The sequence below is a fragment of the Tursiops truncatus genome, chromosome 3 (assembly GCF_011762595.2).
Source record: "Tursiops truncatus isolate mTurTru1 chromosome 3, mTurTru1.mat.Y, whole genome shotgun sequence".
Lineage (NCBI taxonomy): Eukaryota > Metazoa > Chordata > Mammalia > Artiodactyla > Delphinidae > Tursiops > Tursiops truncatus.
In genome coordinates this window covers 64,524,633-64,537,956 of record NC_047036.1, presented here as the reverse complement: position 1 = coordinate 64,537,956, position 13,324 = coordinate 64,524,633, and the positions used below count along the sequence as shown (strand labels likewise).

The following is a 13,324-nucleotide window of genomic DNA, read 5'->3' as shown; positions in this document are numbered from 1 at the left end:
GTAATGATCTTTTGACCTCACAGTGGAGAGGAGTGAGGATAGGAGAAAGGAAGACCAGTTCAAACACTATTACAGTAATCTGCGAAAGTGACAGTGAGGACATTGCCAGAGAAGATAGATATGAGCCATAGACTATAAGCTCTAGAATACTTAGTGACCGAGTGCATATCAGGCAAGAGTAAGGAATTGAGGATTACTCCCAGGTTTTTGGTTTGGACAGCTAAATGAATATGTATCATTAACTAAGAGGTAGAACAGAGAGCAATGTGGCATATAAGTTGCCCAGGGGATATTCAGATGGATGTGCTCAGAAAACGTTTTAATAAATTGACCTGGAGCTTTTAGCAAATTCTGAGTTGGAGACAGAGGTTTGGTAGTATCAACATTGACTGTTTTCTACTGACTGGCGTAGTAGGTCTGAGGAAAACGTGTAGAATTGAGAAGAGGACCATGAAGTAATCTTAGGGAATGCCAACATTTTAGGGGTAGGTGGACGAAGAAAAGCTTGTAGAAAAAACAAAGCAGAGGTCCTGAACCAAGATGGTGGAGTAGAAGGACGTGCTCTCACTCCCTCTTGTGAGAACACCACAATCACAACTAGCTGCTGGACAGTCATCGACAGGAAGACACTGGAACTCACCAAAGAAGATACCCCACATCCAAAGACAAAGGAGAAACCACAGTGAGATGGTAGGAGAGGCGCAATCACAGTAAAATCAACTCCCATAACTGCTGGGTGGGTGACTCACAGACTGGAGAACACTTATACCACAGAAGTCCACCCACTGGAGTGAAGGTTCTGAGCCCCACGTCAGGCTTCCTAACCTGGGAGTTCAGCAACGGGAGGAGGAATTCCTAGAGAATCAGACTTGAAGGCTAGTGGGGTTTGATTGCAGGACTTCGACAGGACTGGGGGAAACAGAGACTCCACTCTTGGAGGGCACACACAAAGTAGTGTGTGCACAGGGACCCAGGGGAAGGAGCAGTGACCCCAGGAGAGACTGAACCAGACCTACCTGCTAGTGTTGGAGGGTCTCCTGCAGAGGCGGGGTGTGGCTGAGGCTCACCGTGGGAACAAGGACACTGGCAGCAGAAGTTCTGGGAAGTACTCCTTGGTGTGAGCCCTTCCAGAGTCTGCCATTAGCCCCACCAATAAGCCCAGGTAGGCTCCAGTGTTCGGTTGCCTCAGGCCAAACAACCAACAGGGAGGGAACCCAGCCCCACCCATCAGCAGTCAAGCAGATTAAAGTTTTACTGAGCTCTGCCCACCAGAGAAACAGTCAGCTCTACCCACCACCAGTGCCTCCCATCAGGAAACTTGCAAAAGCCTCTTAGACAGCCTCATCCACCAGAGGGCAGACAGCAGAAGCAAGAAGAACTACAATCCTGCAGCCTGTGGAACAAAAACCACATTCACAGAAAGATAGACAAGATGAAAAGGCAGAGGGCTATGTACCAGACGAAGGAACAAGATAAAACCCCAGAAAAACAACTAAAGTGGAGATAGGCAAACTTCCAGAAAAAGAATTCAGAATAATGATAGTGAAGATGATTCAGGACCTTGGAAAAAGAATGGAAGCAAAGATTGAGAAGACTGCAAGAAATATTTAACAAAGACCTAGAAGAATTAAAGAACACACAAACAGAAATGAACAATACAATAACGGAAATGAAATCTACACTAGAAGGAATCAATACCAGAATAACTGAGGCAGAAGAACAGATAAGTGACCTGGAAGACAGAATGGTGGAATTCACTGCTGTGGAACAGAATAAAGAAAAAAGAATGAAAAGAAATGAAGACAGCCTAATAGACCTCTGGGGCAACATTAAATGCAACAACATTCGCATTATAGGGCTCCCATAAGGAGAAAAGAGAGAGAAAGGACCCAAGAAAATATTTGAAGAGGTTATAGTCGAAAACATCCCTAACATGGGAAAGGAAATAGCCACCCAAGTCCAGAAAGTGCAGGGAGTCCCATACAGGATAAACCCAAGGAGAAACACGCTGAGACACATTGTAATCAAATTGGCAAAAATTAAAGACAAAGAAAAATTATTGGAAGCAGCAAGGGAAAAACGACAAATAACATACAAGGGAACTCCCATAAGGTTAACAGATGATTTCTCAGCAGAAACTCTACAAGCCAGAAGGGAGTGGCATGATATACTTAAAGTGATGAAAGGTAAGAACGTACAACCAAGATTACTCTACCCAGCAAGGACCTCATTCAGATTTGATGGAGAAATTAAAAGCTTTACAAATAAGCAAAAGCTAAGAGAATTCAGCACCACCAAACCAGCTCTCCAACAAATGCTAAAGGAACTTCTCTAAGTGGGAAACATAAGAGAAGAAAAGGACCTACAAAAACAAACCCAAAACAATTAAGAAAATGGTCATAGGAACATACATATCGATAATTACCTTAAATGTGAATGGATTAAATGCTCCAACCAAAAGACACAGGCTTCCTGAATGGATACAAAAACAAGACCCATATATATGCTGTCAACAAGAGACCCACTTCAGACCTAAGGACACATACAGACTGAAAGTGAGGCGATGGAAAAAGATATTCCATGCAAATGGAAATCAGAAGAAAGCTGGGGAAGCAATACTCATATCAGATAAAATAGACTTTAAAATAATGTTACAGGAGACAAGGAAGGACACTACATAGTGATCAAGGGATCAATCCAAGAAGAAGATATAACAATTATAAATATATATGCACCCAACATAGGAGCACCTCAATACATAAGGCAACTGTTAACAGCTATAAAAGAGGAAATCGACAGTAACACAGTAATAGTGGGGGACTTTAATACCTCACTTAAACCAATGGACAGATAATCCAAAATGAAAATAAATAAGGAAACGGAAGGTTTAAATGACACAATAGACCAGGTAGACTTAATTGGTATTTATATGACATTCCATCCAAAAACAGCAGTTTACACTTTCTTCTCAAGTGCACACAGAACATTCTCCAGGATAGATCACATCTTGGGTCACAAATCAAGCCTCAGTAAATTTAAGAAAATTGAAATCATATCAAGCATCTTTTCTGACCACCATTGCTATGAGATTAGAAATCAATTACAGGGGGAAAAAACCTAAAAAACACAAACACATGAAGGCTAAATACGTTACTAAATAACCAAGAGATCACTGAAGAAATCAAAGAGGAAATCACAAAATACCTAGAGACAAATGACTGTGAAAACATGATGATCCAAAGCCTATGGGATGCAGCAAAAGCAGTTCTAAGAGGGAAGTTTATAGCTATACAAGCCTACCTCAAGAAACAGGAAAAATCTCGAATAAACAATATAACATTACACCTAAAGGAACTAGAGAAAGAAGAACAAACAAACCCCAAAGTTAGCAGAAGGAAACAAATCATAAAGATCAGAGCAGAAATAAATGAAATAGAAACAAAGAAAGCAATAGCAAAGATCAATAAAACTAAAAGCTGGTTCTTTGAGAAGATAAACAAAATTGATAAAACATTAGCCAGACTCATCAAGAAAAAGAGGGAGAGGACTCAAATCAATAAAATTAGAAATGCAAAAGGAGAGGTTACAACAGACACCACAGAAATACAAAGCATCCTAAGAGACTACTACAAGCAACTCTATGCCAGTAAAATGGACAACCTGTAAGAAATGGACAAATTCTTAGAAAGGTATAACCTTCCAAGACTGAACCAGGAAGAAATAGAAAATATGAACAGACCAAGCACAAGCAATGAGATTGAAACTGTGATTAAAAATCTTCCAACAAACAAGAGTGCAGGACCAGATGGGTTCACAGGTGAATTCTATCAAACATTTAGAGAAGAGTAAACACCCATCCTTCTCAAACTCTTGCAAAAAATTGCAGACGAAGAACACTTCTGAACTCATTCTATGAGGCCACCATCACCCTGATACCAAAACCAGAGACAGATACTACAAGAAAAGAAAATTACAGACCAATATTACTGATGAATATAGATGCAAAAATCCCCAACAAAATCCTAGCAAACAGAATCCAACAACACATTAAAAGGATCATACGCCATGGTCAAGTGGGATTTATCCCAGGGGTGCAAGGATTCTTCAATATATGCAAATGAATCAATGTGATACACCAAAAAAAATTGAAGAATAAAAACCATATGATCATCTCAATAGATGCAGCAAAAGCTTTTGACAAAATTCACCACCCATTTATGATAAAAACTCTCCAGAAAGTGGGCATAGAGGGAACCTACCTCAACATAATAAAGGCCGTATATGACAAACCCACAGCAAACATCATTCTCAATGGAGAAACACTGAATGCATTTCCTCTAAGATCAGGAACGAGACAAGGATGTCCACTTTCACCACTATTATTCAACATAGTTTTGGAAGTCCTAGCTATGGCAATCAGAGAAGAAAAAGAAATAAAAGGAATACAAATTGGAAAAGAAGAATTAAAGCTGTCACTGTTTGCAGACGACATGATACTACACATAGAGAATCCTAAGGATGCTACCAGAAAACTACTAGAGCTAATCAATGAATTTGGTAAAGTTGGAGGATACAAAATTAATGCACAGAAATCTCTTGCATTCCTATACACTAATGGTGCAAAATCTGAAAGAGAAATTAAGGAAACACTCCCATTTACCATTGCAACAAAAAGAATAAAATACCTAGGAATAAACCTACCTAGGGAGACAAAAGACCTATATGCAGAAAACTATAAGACAATCTACAGATTCAATGCAATCCCTATCAAATTACCAATGGCATTTTTTACAGAACTAGAACAAAAAATCTTAAAATTTGTATGGAGACACAAAAGACTTCAAATAGCCAAAGCAGTCTTGAGGGAAAAAAACGGAGCTGGAGGAATCAGACTCCCTGACTTCAGACTGTACTACAAAGCTACAGTAATCAAGACATGGTACTGGCACAAAAACAGAAACATAGATCAATGGAACAAGATAGAAAGCCCAGAGCTACACTCACGCACCTATGGTCAACTAATCTATGACAAAGGAGGCAAGGATATACAATGGAGAAAAGACCGTCTCTTCAATAAGTGGTGCTGGGAAAACTGGACAGCTATATGTAAAAGAATGAAATTAGAACAATTCCTAACACCATACACAAAAATAAACTCAAAATGGATTAGAGACCTAAATGTAAGACTGGACACTATAAAACTCTTAGAGGAAGATATAGGAAGAACACTCTTTGACGTAAATCAGAGCAAGATCTTTTTTGATCCACCTCCTAGAGTAATGGAAATAAAAACAAAAAGAAACAAATGGGACCTAATGAAACGTCAAAGCTTTTGAACAGCAAAGGAAACCATAAACAAGACAAAAAGACAACCCTCAGAATGGGAGAAAATATTTGCAAACGAATCAATGGACAAAGGATTAATCTCCAAAATATATAAATAGCTCATGCAGCTCAATATTAAAAAAACAAACAACCCAATCCAAAAATGGGCAGAAGACCTAAATAAACATTTCTCCAAAGAAGACATACAGATGGCCAAGAAGCACATGAAAAGCTGCTCAACATCAATTATTAGAGAAATGCAAATCAGAACTACAATGAGGTATCACGTCACACCAGTCAGAATGGGCATCATCAGAAAATGTACAAACAACAAATGCTGGAGACGGTGTGGAGAAAAGGGAACCCTCTTGTACTGTTGGTGGGAATGTAAATTGATACAACCACTGTGGAGAGCAGTATGGAGGTTCCTTAAATCCCACTACTGGGCATATACCCAGAGAAAACCATAATTCAAAAAGACACATGCACCCCAATGTTCATTGCAGCATTATTTACAATAGCCAGGTCATGGAAGCAACCTAAATGCCCATCGACAGATGAATGGATGAAGAAGATGTGGTACATATATACAATGAAATATCACTCAGCCATAAAAAGGAATGAAATTGGGTCATTTGTTGAGACGTGGATGGATCTAGAGACTGTCATACAGAGTGAAGTAAGTCAGAAAGAGTAAAACAAATATTGTATATTAACGCATATATGTGGAACCTAGAAAAATTGTACCGATGAACCGGTTTGCAGGGCAAATATTGAGACAGATTTAGAGAACAAACGAATGGACAGCAAGGGGGGAAAGCCACGGAGGGGTTGGGGGTGGAGGTGTGATGAATTGGACGATTGGGATTGACATGTATACACTGATGTGTATAAATTGATGACTAATAAGAACCTGCTGTATATATAAAAAAAAGAACCAAAACAGCCAAGACAGTTTTGAAGAGGAAGAAGATGTGGTAGTGGTAAGGTGTGGAGACTTATTTATGCAATAACAAGATTTTTAAAATAAAACTAGTGTAATATTGGCATGGGAGTGGGCAAGTACTGTATGTCAGTGCAACAGTCAGAGTGCTCAAGAAATGACCCACATATAATGAGAACTTGGCGTTATTATAAATTGGCATTATATTGATTAATCAATATTTTGTGCTAGATAATTTTGTATGAAAAAAATCAACTTAATTCTATATCTAGGACTCTTCTTGGAGTTTCAGACTCATACTAAAACAATGTATCCCGAACTGAACTGATTGTAACTTGTCAAACTCTTCCTTTTGTATTCTGTGTATCACTAGCAAAGAAATTTGAGAGCCAGTATTTATTCTTCTGCCTCCTAAATTTATTTCGCACGTCCAAGCAATAAGATATTTTGTAGAGTTTTAAAAAAAAAAGAAAAAACAAAGCAATGTTTTAAGATACGGAGGAGAATGAGTGAAGAGTGATTTGAGGTCTTAAGTCTGAGGGAGTTACCACCAGAGTCAACTACACTGAAGGAGCAAACTAAGACAAGGATTGCATGGTGACCACTTTTTTTTTTTTTTTTTTTTTTTTTGCGGTACGCGGGCCTGTCCCTGTTGTGGCCTCTCCCGTTGTGGAGCAACAGGCTCCGGACGCGCAGGCTCAGCGGCCATGGCCCATGGGAGCAGCTGCTCCGCGGCATGTGGGATCTTGCCGGACCGGGGCACGAACCCATGTCGCCTGCATCGGCAGGCGGACTCTCAACCACTGCGCCACCAGGGAAGCCCCATGGTGACCGCTTTTGACAATGCAGCAAGAGTGGTTCAGGTAGAGTTGTGTGGAAGTCATGTTATGGGAAGACTGGAGAGTAAGCCTGACTTCACAGCACATGTACTAGTTAGGAGTTGATTAGGTTGAACATAATTGGAAACCCTAAATAAGATTAAAAGTTATTTCCTCTTAAATAAAAGAAATCTGAAGATTGAGAATCCAGGGCTGAAATGGCAGTTCCATGAAGTTGTCAGGAATCTATACCCCTTCTACCTTTTTATTCTAGTGTATTAGTCAGCTTGGGCTGCTATAATAAAGTACCACATTCAGAGTGGCTTATGAAGAACAGAAATTTATTTTTCACAGTTCTGGAGGATGGAAGTCCAAGATCAGAGTGCCAGCACGGTGTGTTTCTAGGGAGGATGCACTTCCAGGTTGTAGACTGCTGACTTCTTGTTGTGTCCTTACATGGTGGAAAGAAAGCTAGCTAGCTCTCTGGTCTCTTCCTGTCAGGGCACTAATACCATTATGAAGACTCTACCCTCATGACCTAATTACCTCCCAAAGGCCCCGCCTCTAAATATCATCACATTGGGATTAGGGTTTTAACAAATCAATTTTGGGGGAACGCAAACATTCAGTCCATTGCATCTGGCATTCCTAGAGTGGTCTCATTCTCATGGTCCAAGATGGAGGCTGAAGCATCACACCAACCTTATAGGCAGAATGCGGGTTAAGGGAATGTGGAACGATACCCCTTAGTGTAAGTCTTCCAACTTAAATCTCTATCTCCTTGGCCAAACTTCAGGCAAGTGAACACACCCAGCTTCAAGGGAAATAGGGGAACATTATCTTTTAGCTGAGGAGGAATATGTCCAGCTAATAATTTTGTTTCTCACTACTCAGAGGAAAGACCTTCCAGGCAACTAAGAGTCTCTACTGTAGAAGAGATTAAAATTGTGTGTGTGTGTGTGTGTGTGTGTGTGTGTGTGTGTGTGTGTAATTGAGGGGGGAGAATAGGAGCTTATTAAAGCTCTGTAAATTCAGTTAATCTGCTGTTTTGGAGCTTCCATGGTATTTCTCCTGGCCATTACTGTGGTTCATCATAAGGAAACTGTTAAAAATAGAGGAATAGATTGTGCACCTGACAGTGCTGATCTGCAAACTATTCTGCTTTTAAACACATTTAATTTTGCAGATATTTAGGGAAGTCAATTAAGGAAGGTAGACCTTTGCTATAATATTTTACTTACATTCTATAAATTATATTTTGGCATGCCAAGGAAACACTGAAATGGCATAGTAATCTGATTTAGTACCATGAACCTATTATAACACATTTTCTATTTAACTGGCTTTGTAATTGTCAATATTAGTGTAATTTATCCCCTTCAACTGTTTTGGAATAAAAAGTATGGTTTCTAATTATAGGGTAGATTAGGTTAAAAAGCTTAAACTAATATAGGATGTAGCAATTCTCTGCTAACATCAGGGAGAATTTGGAAAGAGTAAATGTGTTTAGAAATTGCTTATTCTTTTAGATAGAGTCTTATTGTGATATGCCTCTTTCCATTTACTGATTGGAACTCTGCTTTTTACCCATCAAACCAACTTGTATGGAGTCAGTTGACTAATCTTTCACTGGTATGGTCAGGTTTTTCCCATAGGTATAGATAGCATGCTTTTATCTTCCATTTTTGGTTTGGAAACCTTGGAACCTTGGTCCACGTGATCTATAGGAACCACACAGACTTACATCATGGAGAAACAGTTTATCTTCTTAATGTTTGAGTTGAGGAGCAGGGTGGTGGGAGTGGTGGTTGTACTAACAGTTGCCTTATGTTGACTTTGACAGGTAAGCTTGCCACTTCTCCATCTTTCACTTGGTCACAGAGTGATATTTCCTGGGAATATAATTTCTTCATGGAAGATATTGAATCATGTTGTTTTGCAGTATTTTTCGAGATACAGCAGACTAAGCTTTGAGTCATATATCCTAATCTCAACTCTTTTATCAAATAGTTCTGTTGATCTGGAAGTCACTCAATTGCTCTGGGCCATATTTTAGTAATAATGGGATTATGTAATCTTGTATCTGAGAGGTATTTTAAAGTTCATCTGATCCAAACTTCTGTTCAATGAATAAAGCCCCTGCAGTATCCCCAGTTTCAACCTGTACCGTTCCTTTACTCTTTCAGAGATTGGACACTCACATTTCCCAACCCCAAAATGGTTCTTTTCTCAGCCTATAAGATTTTTGGATAGCTCTAATGGTTACAAAAAGGGTCTTTGAGGTGTTGAGTTACAATTTGCCTTCTTAGCACTTTAACCCATTGGTTTTAGTTCCACCCTCTTTAGCCATGTAAAATAAGACCAATCCCTGTAATAGCTGACAACCTATTAAGTGTTTGAGCCTTTACTTTCTGCAGGTTATGCATCACTGATACTTCCAACCATTGCTCACAACTTGTCTTTTTTTTCCCCCCTCATCTTTCTAGGACTTATTATCTCTCCTTTTTTAGTTCTATGTTAATGCATTTAAGGTAAAATTAGCTCTTGGTGGGGTGGTCTAATATACTATTAATTCATATTAAACTTGCAGTCAGCTAAAACCTGTCTTTTTATATGGGCTATTGTTATATTTGTCTATCCTATACAAGATTTTTGATTCAAGCACAGTACATTTATTTTTGTCAAGTTAATCTTATTAGATTTAGTGCAGTGTTTCAGAGTGCCTGTTCTTTTGGAATACTGATTCAGGAATCTAAATAGTTATCTCCTTACTTTTATTTTCAAATTTGATAATTATGCTGTGATTGTTTATCTAAAATCAAGGAGTTTGATTATTTGTATTGGGACTTAGGGAAGTCAAGATCTCTTAGGTCACTCTTCATTGATTTAGGCACGCATGGATGCCAAATGCTTCTGAGTGCAATTGACTGGAAATTGAGTATCTGGAGATTAATTTAGTAGAGGTTCATGTTGTATTTAATCCTATTTTCTTGCCTTGTCTGTTTTTCTCTTTTATCTATTGATTATTTTAGCTTCTTATCTAGAGATACACTTTAAACATTTATTTTTAGATACAAATATAACTGAAGAATCAGAATAACTTTATCTAAATTTATAGATATATAGATCCCACTTTCTGATACTAAAAAAATGTGGGTTTTTACTTATGTTTTGGGGTACAAAGTAAATTTCTGTATTCTAAAGCTTTACATGGTAACCTAAATTTTAATTAGGAAATGCCATAGGGAATGCCTTCTAGATGAACATTTTTCTCAATTACAAATGTACAGAAACAGGCTTATTTTTTAAAAATCTGAAAAAATTAAAGAGAACTATATGGAGAAATTCTTAATAAAATAACATTGCTATAAACTGCTACTAAATAATTAAATGTTTCCTTTCCTATGTAAATGCATTTTATAAGCCATAAAATAGTATAAATATAAGTTCCTATTATTACTCTATCATATTCTATATAATAGAGTAAAATCTTTCTATTGCATAGTGATACTAGAAGTCTGTCTCAATAATGGAATATTTTGTGAAACATTTTACTCCTTTCAGGTACATAGAGAATTTTATTTTGGCCACAGTGTTGTATATAATTTAGATAATTATTTCATGCTTTCCTTAAACGTCCTCTTTTCTTCCTGCTTATCCCATTTCCCTTAATACCTAGCTTAAGTACAATTTCCTCTGTCAGTTAAAGCCCTTTTGTTGAGTCTCTTACAGTGGTCTCTTCCTGTTCTGAATTCTTGATATTTTGTTGCCTGTACACCAATCATATGCCACTTTGTGTTACTGATCTTATTTTTAATTATATTTTTCTTCCGATTAACAAGTCTGAAAATTACTTGAGGGCAAAATTTGTGTCTTCTTTTTTTTTTTTTGGTCTAAGACCTAGAACAATGGTAGGAGCTTACTGACTGTTGATGGTGATGAGCGTTAAGTGTTTCTTTGTAAAGTTTCTCAGGATGTTTGAAAGTAGTTTTTCTTTCTAACATTAGATATTTAGAATTATCTTTATGCTGCTAATTTGTTAAACTCTTTGTTAGTGTAAAGATGTATTCTTGCCACAAATTCTGCCTTAGTGGGTCCTAAATTAATGATGTTTCATTGGTTCTCAATACTTTACACAAACTAGATGCTTAAGAGTTGTCTAATAAAGAGATAAATAAATGGCCTGAAAGAGCAAATGCTGTAAATGTCTAAATATTTCGAACTAACGCTAGGAAATGGATTAAGCCCTAGACAAAACCCCTGTGGTTCTGATTATTTTATATGGAGCTTTTTAAAAATAACTTCAAATAGGGATTAAAAATATACATTTATACCCTCTGAAAATCAGAGAGAAGAATTATCCTGTGTCTTTCCTGAGTTGGGTTTTTCCTTCAAACACCTGCCCATTTCCTTCTGTGGTATTAAGAGTTCTGGGACCTGTGTCTATGGGTGTATTCTTCTGAAGCATTTCTTCCCTGTTCCTTATGTGCCCTAAGGAGTACAGATCAGAGACATTGCTGCAATTTGTTATGAGAAAAACTCTCCCAGAATTCCTCTAGGGAAAGTGGAAAATGAATTACAAGCACTAGCCTCAATGAATGGTGCATATTAATGTGGATACTTTAAACATGGCAGTAACGAAGTAGGTCCAACTAAAGACATCACCAAATATGTTATAGTTAGATGATCATACAGATTTGGCTGGGGTTAAGGAAGTTAGAACAAGGTGAAACATTTAAAAAGAAGGTGCAAGAAGTAGTAGGGAGTGTAAAGTGAGTGCTAAAGGAAAGAAGATATAAAGCAGAATAGATCTAAATGCCAAAATAGCATGTGCAAAGATTAGAAAAGAGAATTAACAGGAAGCATTAAGAAAAATAAGAATGTCAGATCAAGTTCTTCTCATTTCTATTCATGGACTCCTTAGAAGTCCTGAGGGTAGAGAAGTAAGCTATAGTGACTTCAGTCCACATCAGGGAGCCTCAGACTTTTAGTGAGGAGACTATTAATGTTCATGAAGCAGGGAATAGAAGGGTATTGGAGGATTTACAGTTCCCTAAACTTGTGGGGGATACAGGTTACTAAAACCTGGTCAGAATGAAGTGTTCACGTCTGTGATCCCAAGTTTGAAGAGCCTAAGAAAGGAAGGTAGATCCTGAACTGCTGATCTTAGACTTGGCTCTGTGGCGTGGGTTGCAACCACCTGTCATGTGACCTGCTGGGCAGAGAAATGATGACTTATGATGAGGAGGTGCTGCCTATACATATAGCTTCTGCTATGTGCACTCTTTAAAAGACAGAAATAAGGAGAGAGAGTTTTTTTTTTAATTTATATTTTATTTTACATTGGAGTGTAGTTGATTTACAATGTTGTGTTAGTTTCAGATGTACAGCAAAGTGATTCAGTTAAACATATGAATATATCCATTCTTTTTCACATTCTTTTCCCATATAGGCTATTACAGAGTACTGAGCAGAGTTCCCTGTGCTATACAGTAGGTCCTTGTTGATTATCTATTTTGTATGTAGTAGTGTGTATATGTTAATACCAAACTCCTAATTTATTCCTCCCCACCACGTTTCCCCTTTTGGTAACTATAAGTTTGCTTTCACAGTCTGTGAGTCTGTTTCTGTTTTGTAAATAAGTAGAAGAGAGAGATTTTAAATGATGCAATTTATTTTCAGTTCTACAATAAACTTCTGCATGAGGTGAAAAAAGAAAAAAAAATCGTAAAGCCTGGAAGAAATTCTGAGTAAGTTATTCTCAGTGCTTAGTAGCAAGAGGAAAAACATTAGACTGCTTTTAAATGTTTTCCACTCATCTTAATTTCTTGGGATATGTAATTTATATTATTTATAAAGAAGATATTTTCTTGGTTATTAACTTATTATTAGAGTAAACTGTTACTGTTCATTTGTACTTGAGGAAAATGTTACACATAGATAATAATTTAAAATTAGCTTGGGGAAGGAGATATGAACTGATGACTAAGTTTTAAAATAATTTTTTCTTGATTATAGGAATTTGCAAAACACAGAACAGTAGAGAGAGGGAAGTAAGAAGCCCCATTACCCCTTGTAAATTCTTTGAAAAATACTTATTTTAAAAAGGGCAGTTTTAGGTTCATAGCAAAATTGAGCAGAAGGTACAGAGATTTCCCATATTCCCCTTGCCCTCAGTGGCCATGTCATTCACCAACCTGAAAGTTATTTTGATATCTCTGACTTGATACTTGGTATC

At 37.5% G+C, this 13,324-nt stretch overlaps 1 protein-coding gene across 10 annotated transcripts in view; it reads left to right on the top strand.

Annotated features, from left to right (window-relative positions):
- SSBP2 (single stranded DNA binding protein 2) overlaps positions 1-13,324 on the top strand; it is a 298,141-nt gene that overhangs the window by 50,313 nt on the left and 234,504 nt on the right. The window contains exon 2 of one of the 10 annotated variants that reach the window (XM_073802267.1): positions 12,769-12,836. The exons of the other annotated variants lie outside the window; for them this stretch is intronic. The gene's annotated coding sequence lies outside the window, so the exon portion shown is untranslated. The remainder of the gene's footprint in view (positions 1-12,768; positions 12,837-13,324) is intronic. 10 annotated transcript variants of the gene reach the window in all.